Source organism: Sminthopsis crassicaudata, chromosome 1 (genome assembly GCF_048593235.1).
Source record: "Sminthopsis crassicaudata isolate SCR6 chromosome 1, ASM4859323v1, whole genome shotgun sequence".
NCBI lineage: Eukaryota > Metazoa > Chordata > Mammalia > Dasyuromorphia > Dasyuridae > Sminthopsis > Sminthopsis crassicaudata.
Genome location: NC_133617.1, coordinates 551455648 through 551469394, shown reverse-complemented (window position 1 = coordinate 551469394; position 13747 = coordinate 551455648).

The window sequence follows — 13747 nt, the reverse complement described above, 5'->3', positions numbered from 1 at the left end:
AAAACGACTTTGAAAGCAGCCTTGGAAGAGGGGAGGTAAGAGAGAGGGAGTAACAAATTGGAACTAAAAATGAATGTTGAAAATCATCTATACTTGTAATTGGAAAAATAATATATTATAAAATTAAAAATTAAAAAAAAAACTGAGAGTTGGGAGGGCTTAGTAAAAGACACATTCCACTCACCTAATAAAGATAAATTTTTATATAGGTGGGATGATCAATGGAGCCCCTTTTTACCACCATCCTCAGTTTTACAAATGCTAAGTTTAGAAAATCTTCTAGAATATGTTTAGAAAATTAATAATCCCAAGTATCATATAGCTCTTTAGTGACTTAGGAAGATTCTGCATCATTCTTTTAAAATATTTTCCCCAATGTTTATACTAAAAAATATCAGAAAAGTCTTTGTGGCAGAATTCATAATTAAATCTGGTTAATTTTTTTTTCTCTTTGTAGAAGATTTAAAACCTTGCTGTGATAGGAAAAAAAAAATCCCTTTAGTTCTTATTTCAAGTTAACTTTTTCTTTTCCTGTTCTGTGAAGAAATAAAACTCACAGAATCTTTAACAGCTTAGGTTTTTCTTTCAAGGCAGCCAATTTCAGTCTTGCTGAAATGATCATTATATTCATTTTTAAATAACATTGCTTTGCAATGTTAGCCAGATTAATTAGGTATACTTAACAATTTAATCACAATTAGTAAATTATACTATATGTACATGGATACTAAAGCAAAACAAATAAGCCACAGAAGGGAGAGTGAATCCCTACATGTGCCAAGTATAAACTCTCAAGTTTATCCTTATCTACTTTCACAGTAAGCCAGGTTCTCAAAGATTGGATCACTGGGTGTGACAGCACTCTATATCAAGAAGAAGGTGATTAGCAGTTTCAAAGGCTGCAGAGAGGTCAAAAAGAATGAAGACTGAAAAGCAACTAGAGAATCTGACAATTTAGAGATGATTGGTAATTTTGGAGGGAGCAGTTATAGTTGAGAAAGAAAATTGAGGCATCGATTGTAGATACCATTCTTAAGTTTATCCAAAAAAAGAAGGGAAAAAATAACTAGGAAGGATGGATGAATCAAGTGAGGATTTTTTGGGGAAAAAGGGTATAAAAGGATTTTCTTTCTGCAGTGAGTGCTCAGTTGATATAATATATATTAACAAAAATTTGTGCTTCATCCAGTTGGCAATTCTGTAATTTTCTCTAACTTCATCAGCAGCTTGTAAATAGAAGTAAAGACAGTTGGTAGGGGAATAATTCAAGGCTTTGAATTGGCAATATAAGATCAATGCTAGAGTAAGGGGTCAAAGGATTAAAAAAAAAATGTGGAGTGAAATTGGTTGATCAAAGATTCAGGATGGAGAAGTATACGTAGTGCAAAGATATTGACCTGGGAAAAAAACTAAGGGGTGAAGCTATTTTAGGTCACAGTGAGGACAAAAAATAAAATCCTAAGTTCTAAAACAGAGGAGGTAGAATGAAAACAGATTATGATCAGAAAAAGGAATTGGGCAGCTAAATGGCACATTAGAGTGCTGGGCTGGACTCAGGGAGACTGAGTTCAAATCTAGTCTCAGCTGCTTACTAGCTGTGTGATCCTAGGCAAGTTGTTTAATCCTGTTTGTCTCAGTTTCCAAATCTGTAAAATGCTCTGAAGAAGGAAATAGCAAACTACTCCAGTATCTCTCTCTCTCTTCTTTTACTTTATTTATTGAACTAAATTCAAAATAAGAAAAAAAAAATAGAAAAAAGAGACAGAAAAGGAAAATTTAAAAAATATATATTTTCATATGCTCAGAAGAAAATCAGGGAGGATTCAAAATATATAACGATAAATTTCTACTTCAAGAAAGCATATATAATAATAGAAGAACTTATATTCATGAGTGTTCTTTTCTGTCCTTGCAAGTTATTCTTTTGTTCTCTGCTGTGTAATTTTTATTTTATTTTTTTCCCTTTTTCTTTCCCTCCACCTCCCCCAAGCAGGCTACAGTTTAGTATATATATATATACTAAACTACAAATATATTATAAATATAATATATATTATATTTATATATATAAATATATATACTAAACTATAAATATATTATATATATATATAATATGACTGACATATAATGTAAACTTCTCTCTTGATTGAATTTTTTAAAGTTTGACTTTGTCTAAGATCAATGATTACTAGTCCTGTTTTTTCTAATAAATTCTACTCCTGATTCTTGTTTTAGTGTTTGTATATATCTCTTATTTCTGATCCCTCGTAGCTCTTTTACTTTAATTCTGCTTCTTAACTGGCCTTGTTATTATTTAACCTTCTACTATCCATGGATCCCTCCCTTATCTCCTCCCCTCACTCTTTCCTTTCCTTTATATCCCATTCCCATTTATCTACACACAATATTCCACTTCTATTAATCTAAACACCCTTCTGTACTGCACCTTCTCCTATGCCATCCTTCCCCCCTTATCCATTTCCCATTAATCTATACACTTTGTCCCACTATCATTACTTGATATACCCTTCCATACCCCACCTTGTCCTTTATTTCTTGTCCATTAATTTATATACCTTGTCCCATTGCCATGAATCTACACATCCTTCTATAGTACCTTATCCTCCCTTATTTCTTTATAGATTTGGGAGGGTACTATACCCTTCTTGGTGAAGTGGTATTATTCCTCATTTAACCCATTACCCATGTGAGTAGATTTTCAGAACTACAAACTCTCCTCTCTCCTCTAATGTCTCTGTTTCAGTTTTCCTCTGCACGTAATTTGTATAACATAATTACTATTTTTACCTTTCCCTAGACAGTATTGCTTTTAGAATCAGATCATACTCAACTCTACTCCAATCTTTCTTTTGAGTTACCCAATCACTAATATCAATATTAAATATGTGGTATACATTTCCAAGCACCACACATAAATGATTTGTCCATGTTGAGTTGCTTGAAATTAATCTTTGATAATGACTATTATATGTTAAATTTTCTATTCAGTTTGGATTTGGTTGAGACAAAGTCCTGAATATCTGCAAGTTCATTGACTGTCCATTTAAAAAATTTAATATTATGGATAATTTTGCTGAATATAATATTTTTGGCTTCAGGCCTAGATCTTCTGATAACTGGTATATATTATTCCAGGACCTGGGGTCTTTTATTGTGGCTGCTGATAATTCTTGTGCAAGTTTAATTGTACCTCCACCATAATTAAAAGTTTTGTTGTTGTTTCTTGCAACATTTTTTTTTTTTTTTGATCTAGGGATTTCAAATTTCGGCAATAATATCCTATGTGTTTTACACAAAGAATCTCTTCTAAGCTGATGATCAGTGGATTTTTTTTTCCTGTTTCTACTTTCCCCTCCTGTTCTATCACTCCAGGACAATTTTCATTGGTTATTTTTTGCATTATTGTGTCAAGGTTCTTTTTTTGTTCATAGCTTCCAAGTAATCCAATTATTCTTATATTTTTTCTTCTTGATCTGTTCTGCAGATCTCTTGTTTTTCTTATGAGAGATTTCACATTCTGTTCTTTTTTCATTTTTTATATTTTGTTTTGCTGTGTTTTTGTTTGTTTGTTTGTTTGTTTTATAGCTTCACTAGCTTCCTCTTGCCAGATTGATTCTAATTTTCAATTTTCAAAGATTTATTTTTTTTCTTTAAGGCTCTATCTCAGGGGCAGCTAATTGGTGTAGTGGATAGTGTGGTGACCAAGTTAGAACTCTGAGTATGTTAGAATCAGCCAGAATCAGAATAAGCAAAAGTCTTTATTCTAGGTCTTTAGAAATAGAAATAAAGAGAGCGGATGTGTAGGATCTCTGCGACCTCACCACCTAGTCTATCTCTCCGAAGTGACCCTGGCTAGTCTCTCTCCACCTCCTAATCCCTCCCACAATTCTCTGTATACACCAAACGACGGGGCCAGCGCAGGATAGTGGGAAGGGCCATTTCCTAAGCATATTCTTATAGAGTATTGTCCAATAGGTAATTAGCCCCAAGTGCTCAATTGTCTTACTCCACTGCATTGACTTTCAGCCTTTTACAGGATAGAACACCAGCCCTGAAGTCAGGGGGACCTGAGTTCAAATTTGACCTCAGTCACTTAATATTCTGGCTGTGTGATCCTGTTTAGCCCCAATTGCTTCGGGGTGGGGTGGGGGAGACTATCTCCTTTTCTAGTTGCTTAACTTTTTTTTTTTTTTTTTCATAGTCTTCTTATTTTTCTTGAATGGTTTTAATTTTTAAAATTTTTTTCCTCAATCTCTCTCACTAGATTTTTATAGTCTTTTCTGAGTCTTATAAATTCTTACTGTGCAGGTGGCCATTTAACATTACTTTTTGGAGTAGAAGAGGCTTTTTTTTTTTTTTTAAAGCTTTTTATTTTCAAAACATATGCATGGATAATTTTTCAACATTGACCCTTGCATAGCCTTGTGTTTCAGATTTTCTCCTCTTTCCCCCCATCCCCTCCCCTAGATGGCAAGCAATCCAATATATGTTATATGTGTTAAAATATATGTTAAAACCAACATATGTAAACATATTTCTACAATTCTCTTGTTGCACAAGAAAAATCAGATCAGAAAAGAAAGTAAATGAGTAAGAAAATAAAATGCAAGAGAACAACAACAATAGAAAGAGTGAGAATGTTATGTTGTGATCCACACTCAGTTCCCACAGTCCTCTCTCTAGGTGTAGATGGCTCTCTTCATCAAAAGATCTTTGGAACTGGCATCAATCATCTCATTGTTGGAAAAAGACATGTTCATCAGAATTGATCGTCATATAAAAATGATGTTGCCATAGACAATAATCTCCTGATTTTGCTCATTTCATTTAGCCATCAGTTCATGTAAGTCTCTACAGGCCTCTGTGAAGTTATCCTGATGATAATTGCTTACAGAACAATAATATTCCATAACATTCATATACCACAATTTATTCAGCCATTCTCCAACTGATCTGCATTCACTCAGTTTCCAGTTTCTTGCCACTATAAAAAAGGGCTGCTACAAACATTTTGCACATACAGGTCCCTTTCCCTCCTTTTCCTCTCTTTGGGATATAAGCCCGGTAGAAACACTGCTGGGCCAAAGGGTATGCACAGTTTGATAACTTTTTGAGCATAGTTTCAAATTGCTCTCCAGAATGGCTGGATCCGTTCATAACTCTACCAACAATGTTTCAGTGTCCCAGTTTTCCCCAATCCCTTCCAACATTTTTCATTAACTTTTCCTGTCATCTTAGCTAATGTGAGAGGTGTGTAGTAGTACCTCAGAATTGTCTTAATTTGCATTTCTGTGATCAATAGTGATTTGGAACACCTTTTCATATTATTAGAAATGGTTTAAATTTCTTTATCTGAAAATTGTTCATATCCTTTGACCATTTATCAATTAGAGAATGGCTTGAAATCTTATAAATTTGAGTCAATTCTCTATGTATTTTAGAAGAGGCCTTTAACAGAACCCTTAAATGTAAAAAGGATTTTTGGTCTTGTCTGCATTAGTGTTGTTTGTACAAAACCTTTTTAACTTAATATAATCAAAATTATCTATTTGGTGTTCAATTATGAGTTACAGTTCTTCTTTGGACACAAATTCCTTCCTTCACAGATCTGAGAGGTAAACTCTCCTATGTTCTTCTAATTTGTTTATAATATCACTAGAAGAAGCGTTTTGTTTTTAATTTTTTATTTCACTGTCCTCTGAAAGATGAACCCTGATCTTCCCTATTCCCATCAGTTTCTGTTATTGGATTCTTCCATTCATTTTTTTTTTTTTTTTTTTTAAAGTATCAGAGTAAACACCTCTAGTCCTTGCTTAGGGGTGATGGTACTTCTGGTTGTACTTCAAATCTCCCTTCTGACCTGGCACCCCAACCCAAAAGTTCCACCCTCCTGCAAGTGTCCACAGCCAGCAGCATCCCTGTCCCACTGCATCTGTACTCAGCGGGTGTGCTGGTTCTTTCTTTCCCAGGGCAGTGACTCAGCAGCATAGCTGGGCTTGGCAATCTTGATCAGTAGAGGTTCCCTCAGTTTTCTGGGACAAAGATGCAGAAGGTGAAAGTTCCTGTGGTTGGGGCAGAGGCTCCAGCCAAACCCAGCTAGCCCCAGGGCTCCCCACTTGCTGTTTCTGTGGAGCTAGCCGGCAGATGTTTGCACTTCATGCTGGTTAATCCCTATCTGAGGTCTTTCTTTCAGGCTTTTCTGGTTATCCCAGGAGGATCCTATTGTGCCCCAAGTCTTCTTTGTTTTTCATCAGTCTATGTTAACCCTGAGGTGCAAATTTATTCTGTTTGTGGAAGAAATCTAGAGAGCTTAAAATTTTCTGACCTACTCCACCATCTTCCAAGAATACTCCCTCTACTCCAGTAACTTTACCAAGAAAATTGTAAAGGGGGTCACACAACTGAAGTCAGACAAATTGAAAAAGTTAGGCAATTGAAAAACAACTAAACAAAAACAAGGGAATTTTAGAATTCATTAACAAGGAAGTAATTCATTTGTGGGTGACAGCAAAATCAAGGATATAACCATCTTTGAAATGTAGTGGAGGAATAGGTCAGGAATCTATCAAAGTCTTCTAGAAAGTAAAAGTTGGGGAGGAGAGAAAGACTGAGCAAAACAGAGTTAATTGAGGAAAGAATGGCATTGTTCTAGAGATCTGTACATAATAGCTACTAGAATTATGATAGAGCAGTAGATATGGTTTAAGGGCACCTCAAAATAGGAGAAGTTAATGGGTCATGGTGGTAGAAGATGAATTTGAAAGTAGCATTGGGGAGCAAGGAGTATTACAATTCTCCCTTTTTGATCCTTGAGTCAGGAGAAGGGGTGAAAGTGCAAACAGTGCTGGAAGGCATGACCCTGTGGATTATTTCATCAGAAAGGAACTAGGTCTTAGTGAGAGTCAGAAAGGGATAACTCACCAGGTCAGGTTACTAAAAATCCTTTAATCTTACTTTTGGGGTACAAAATGTGAGAACTGGATAAGGGTTTAGTTTCTACATAGCTTAGGAAACTTAATTTAGAGAAATACAACTGAAAACTAAAGGTTACAAAACTTATGGAGGAAAGCCATAAATTAGAATAAAAAACACTTTATAGATGTAATCAAGTGTGGAGCCTCAAATTCAAGTGGGAGGAAGATGTAATTAGGGATCCACACTCCCATATTGGAAGATACAGTGATGTAATTGTTGGTGGAGACTCACATAGGAGAATCATGCTCTCTAGATAGGTTGTATCCAGTACCCACCTACTAAGGAATCAGGGGAGAGACTTTTTTTGGGGGAAGGGGAGTGACAGAAAATAAAAAGAATTTCTATTGATTCCAAGTATTCCTATTCTATAGGACACCTGCTGCTGCTTTTGCATAATAAAATGGACTTTTAACTTCACCCCTCCCAAGTCCAATAGAGTTGTTTATCATATCAAGGAACTCCCTTTCCGTGTCTAGTAGTCTTTTTGCTGAGTTCCCTATAGAGTTATGAATGCATTTTGTCCTTGGCTTTCCAAGACGCAGATGTTACTACCAGCTGATCTAAAAATGTCATTTGAGACATTGATGAGAAGATGGATAGTTCAACATTCTCTTACTCTTTAAAGGCAAGGTCTCCCAAGTGATTCCTCCTTACTGGTATAATGGAAAGTCACACTTCTCCACTTTCTAGGAAAGTTTTTAGTTATAGCTAATTTGTTGTTTTTATACAGGGATCCAGTGGGTGTAATGAAACCCAAAGCTAGTTGAACAAATCTTGTTTTCTGGTATCATTTCACTTCATCAAATGGTTTTTGAAGATTTTTTGAATACAGTCTAAAGCACTTTGATTGAGTGATGTGTGTTCTCACCTACTTAATATATCATCTAAAATGGTGTACAATACTTTTGGCCTTTCTTTTGCAGAAGTATAAGAGCAATGCTCAAAAAAGGAGAGAGAAATTCACACAAGGTAAAGAAAAATTGCATTGTAAAAAACAGCGAAAGAGTGTACCTTTTGCTCCCCATCTCAACTTCAGACCTCACACTATGGTTCCACATAGCAGAGATTGCACTAAATGCAAGAAATATCAAAATAAATTTGGAAGTTAACAGCCTGTAGGGAAAATAATTATCAGGGCCTTTGTTAGCCACATTCAATAGAGGGTCCCCTCTCCATCAATGCATTTAAAATGATTTTTCCTTCAACTGAGAGAAATTCAAAAGTTAACATAAATAGGGGTAACAAATATCTAAGAGACTAAGGAAATGAGAAAGGGAAGGAAAATTCTTAATATGATCAATCAATTAACATTTATTAAGTGCCTACTATGTGCCAGGCACTGTGCTAAAAGAACTGGGGACTTATAAAGAGGCAAAAGACAGTTACTGCTGAGAGAATAAAATGATCTAAGTGAATTGTAGCATACAATTGTTAAACAAGAGAATAATTAAAAATAGAATTAATTGAGAACAAGGCCTTGGAGACAAGTAGGAAAGTCCAATAAGATCAGAATTAAGAACTATAAAAAACAGCTCAGAATAAAGTCTGGGAAACAAGCTAAGCAGTGTTCTCTAACAAAAATTTAAAAATATAAAGAGGGAAAAATTTTAAAAATTTGATGACACAAGAAGAAACATTAAGAGGGAAAGTCAAGAGATGACAAACTTAGAAGAAGATGTGACAATCTCCTCTAACCCTACACTCACAATCTGCAGTTACTTCACAATGACTGTTCTTATAGAAAGGAATTTCAACATAAATATTGGTTTTCTCTCAAACATTCTGTCACCAAACTTCCTGAAACTCTTGAATTTCCATTACTTATTCCTTTACAACAATGTACCATATAGGAATGATCAAATAACCATCATCCATAAATATTTCACTTCCATGACCAAGAATCTTGAAATTATTCTCTTTTATTCCATCTCTCCTGTGCCTCAGTTCTTCTAAATTCTTCATTTTCACTATGATTTTTAGGTCTTTGTTTTCCCCCATTACTCTCCCAAGTCATCAACTTTCCTCTGGTTTCACTTTCTATCCTATCCTATCTTTTCTTTCTTTTCTTTTCTTTTTTTTTCTTTTTCTTTTTTTTTTAATTAATTTTATAATTATAACTTTTTTTTGACAGTACATATGCATAGGTAATTTTTTACATTATCCCTTGTACTCCCTTCTGTTCTGAATTTTTCTCCTCCTTCCCTCCACCCCCTCCCCTACTATCCTATCTTTTCAATCTTAACTTTATAGTTAGACAGTTCAATCTCACACTGTCTTCTACTCTTGAGCCTTATTTCCTTGTCATAAGGGAAACTCATTCTTTGCCAAAGTCCAAATCTGAACTACACTTTGGTTCCAACTCTCATGATGTTGAAAATTTTGGGAAAAGACACAAAAGTAATTGAGTATGCTACTAATTTATGTTATCTAATCTACTTGGCCCATCACTGTAGCCAGGCAATCTTTTCTTCTTAATAATTGACTATTTATCTTAATCTTCATTGAAGTTGTTACAGATCTTTTCTTCTCAAGATTTCCACATCACCTATAATACCCCCTCTCAGATGAGTACCTTACCTCACATTTAAAATGAAGCCATGTACCCACAAGCTCCTTTTCATTCCTGCATTATATTTCAAAATCCCTGAATATAATCTCCATTTTCTCCTCTTTTACTATAAGCTCTGATGAAGTTGTCATGCCTCTCCTAAAAAAAGAATTCTATTTTAATTTTTGATCCCATTACCACCTGATTATGGTAGATTATCCTCAAAATTCTTAAACACACTTAGGCTTCCCCATCCTTAAAAAAAATAACCATTTGATTCTATGATTTCTTCACACCACAATCTTACATCTCTCTTTTCTTTCTTGGTCAGACTTAAAAAATGTTTGTCTGCACTTTCTCTTCTCTTACTCCTCAATCCCTTGTAATCTGGCATTTGGCTCATTAATTAACTGAAACTTCTTTATCCAAAGTTATCAATCAGCCCTTAATTGCCAAATTTGATGGCATTTTCTCAATTTAATTCCTTCTTGAATTCTTTGAAGCATTTGATATTGTTGATGACCCTCTTCTTGATACAATCTCTTTTCTGAGTTTTTATGATCCTTTTCCATTTTGTGTCTCTTCCAGTACATCTAGACACCACTTCTCAGTAGTGATCAGAGAAAGGAGTTTACTTCCTTCCTTCCTTCTTTCTTTCTTTCTTTCTTTCTTTCTTTCTTTCTTTCTTTCTTTCTTTCTTTCTTTCTTTCTTTCTTTCTTTCTTTCTTTCTTTCTTTCTTTCTCTTTCTTTCTTTCTTTCTTTCTTTCTTTCTTTCTTTCTTTCTTTCTTTCTTTCTTTCTTTCTTTCTTTCTTTCTTTCTTTCTCTCTCTCTCTCTCTCTTTCTTTCTTTCTTTCTTTCTCTCTCTCTCTTTCTTTCTTTCTTTCTCTCTCTCTTTCTCTCTCTCTCTTTCTCTCTCTCTTTCTCTCTCTCTCTTTCTCTCTCTCTCTTTCTCTCTCTCTTTCTCTCTTTCTCTCTCTCTTTCTCTCTCTCTTTCTCTCTCTCTTTCTCTCTCTCTTTCTCTCTCTCTTTCTCTCTCTCTTTCTCTTCTTTCTTTCTCTCTTTCTTTCTCTCTTTCTCTCTTTCTTTCTCTCTTTCTTTCTCTCTTTCTTTCTTTCTTTCTTTCTTTCTTTCTTTCTTTCTTTCTTTCTTTCTTTCTTTCTTTCTTTCTTTCTTTCTTTCTTTCTTTCTTTCTTTCTTTCTTTCTTCTTCTTTCTTTCTTCCTTTCTTTCTTCCTTCCTTCCTTTCTTCCTTCCTTCCTTCCTTCCTTCCTTCCTTCCTTCCTTCCTTCCTTCCTTCCTTCCTTCTTCCTTCCTTCCTGAATAATTAAAAATAGAATTAATTGAGAACAAGGCCTTGGAGACAAGTAGGAAAGTCCAATAAGATCAGAATTAAGAACTATAAAAAACAACTCAGAATAAAGTCTGGGAAACAAGCTAAGCAGTGTTCTCTAACAAAAATTTAAAAATACAAAGTGGGAAAAATTTTTAAAAATGGAGAAAAAAGAAAGAAAAAGTGGAAAGATGTGGTTGCTTAAGATGACATTGACAAACTACAAATTCATTTATATAATCTTATAGCAGAGGCTAGAACATTGAAATAGAAACAGTAGAATATAAACCAGTTTTTAAAAACTTCATAAGAAGTTCAAATAAATAATTTTGAGAATATTTCAGAATGTGGTTGGAAAGAAAAAAAAAAAACAAATAAGATTAAGGAAAATTTGCATGTCTTTCCAACATAAAAGTATTGTCATAGTTGAACTTTTAAAGAAACAGGTGACAAAGGCCTGAACTAAGGTAAAGTTATTTGAATCAGAAAGAAGAGAATTGAAGATAAAGGATGCAAAAATATAACAGATGAAATTTGACTATTAAAGGGGAAGAACAATATGTCAAGCCATAATTCCATAGGATCCATAATGTGATCCTAAGTAACTGAAAGGATAAAAGAAGTGTGGGTTTTGAGGAAAACATGTGAATTCTATTTGGATAGCTAAATTTATTTTTTTTTGGTCTCGTTTTATCTTCTTATGCATTCTTGGTGCTCAGTTCCACATTTTGAATATAGTAGTAGGTACTTAATCAATCAGTGTTTGTTGTTGAATCTGTTGATGAAATCAGATATGTTAAAATAGTTATAAACTTTCTCTACTCCCACATAAGGGTCCTCAGAAAAGCTACTTTTAGCCTAAGCTACTTTGTGCATTAGCACCTATTCAACATTATATCTTGAAAGCTTCCATCAATGTACTTACTTTTTACTTTTCAGACAGGAGACATTAATTTCAAGAAAAAAAAAAAACATTTAATCAAAAATACAGCAAAATTCATGAAAAGATTTCTCCTCATTCCACACTTGGAGTATGTTCTACAAATCACTATCCCATCAACTAGAAGTGGAATAAACAAGTGCATGTATACGTCTGCACACACACAAACAGCATTTATGACAAAAAGACATGCATACACATAATATATATGAGCCAAAGAAGACCAGATGTGACCTTTAAAAGTTCAAGAGAAATAGTTTCTGGGTAATAAATCATTTTATCAATAATGCTAGCATACTATCAATGAAATAGGTCACTGACAATACCAAAAGCCTTTCATGAAACCAACTCAACGCGTATATGTCTTGAAGAGTGTTCCTGAGAGTGGCAATCTACTCTGATTGGTTAATAAATAATGAGAAAGAATGAATAGTTCAATGAAATGTGGATCTATTTTAAAGAGGGACTGGGACAAAATAATTTGGATTTTGTCATTTACTTCCAAATCATCCCCAGCCTCTGGAAAATCCAGACAACGGATACATATACCACCCCACCTGTACTCCCTCACCCTGCTCCCCTCCTCCCCGCCCCCAGTCAGAAAAAACAACAACAAAAACCCAACAATGGACTGGAGTTTTATCTTTGATTAAATTCTATGTAAAGTTGGGTGGGGTAGCAATACCTAAATCAAGGAGAATGTTATCTGTTACCACATCAGTCCTGTCCTTTTGAAGGCTGAGCTTTGAAATGAGGACTCTGGGGAAAAAAAGATGAAGAACTGTGGGTCTCCCCAAATCATCGGTTATTAATAACTATTTTTTCACTATCTCTGCTATTCCCTGCTACTATTTTCTTCAAGGCATCTACTGATTCCTCTTCTACTATCTGCTAAGTTTCTATTGTTATGAAGCTTCTCATTGGCAAGGGCAGGATAAGACTCCTTTAATTCATAGTAAAAATTATCAATCACCAGAGATAGATTAGGAAGCCCCAATAGGCCCCAAGTTAAGGTTACATTTATTCTCTTACATCCTTTTGGTGCACATTTGAATTTCATGATTATAGATATCCACCTCAGTTAAGGGTAGGAAATTCCTAGTAATTCTGTTAACATGCCTGATTGTAAATTGGTATTAAAACAACAATAGCAGCAGCAGCAATAAAAACAACTCATTTTGGGGACTTTGTCCACCTTCCCCCAAATCCATAGAAGCTCTGTGGATGCTGGCATGACAAAAATAATTCAATCCTTTGGTGTTTAAATGAATTTAGAGCAAAAACAATAAACAAGTGAAATATTTGATCAGCGTTCCTTCCTTCATTATGCAATATGCTAACAACATCTTTTGGTTATTTTTGCCCAACACAGTAATCTTTTTGTATATTTACAGGTATGACATTTTATACAAAAATATTTGTAGGAACATTAAAAAAAAAAAACAACTAATGCATACTAATAGAGGATAATGGCTTATTATGTTATGCCTCCATAAAAGATTTATATTTTAACAGAGACCTCTAGGGTTGTTATGCTATCATTGAAAAAGTAATTTTAATGTTAAAAACCCTCTTTTCCCTGTATCAAAAACCACCACCTAAAAATTGCCCTTCTTCATCAATTAACAATCATTTCTGTTATTATAAGTATATATCTGTGGCTTAGAAGTTCATTGTTGACTTTTAGTCTAATAGTTTCCAAAATTATCTTACCAGTAATTCTCCTTTTTTAAAAGGTTAAAAAAAAAAGTAAATTAGAATATGATAAATATGATTAGAATATGATAAAATTGATGGATACATACATCAATCTTTGTCTCCCCTTTTTATTTCATCTTAAATTTTTTTTATTTCCAAATTCTTTCCTTTTTTCCAAGTCCTCTCCTACCCATTGAGAAGAAAAACAATATGATACCCACTATACATATGAAG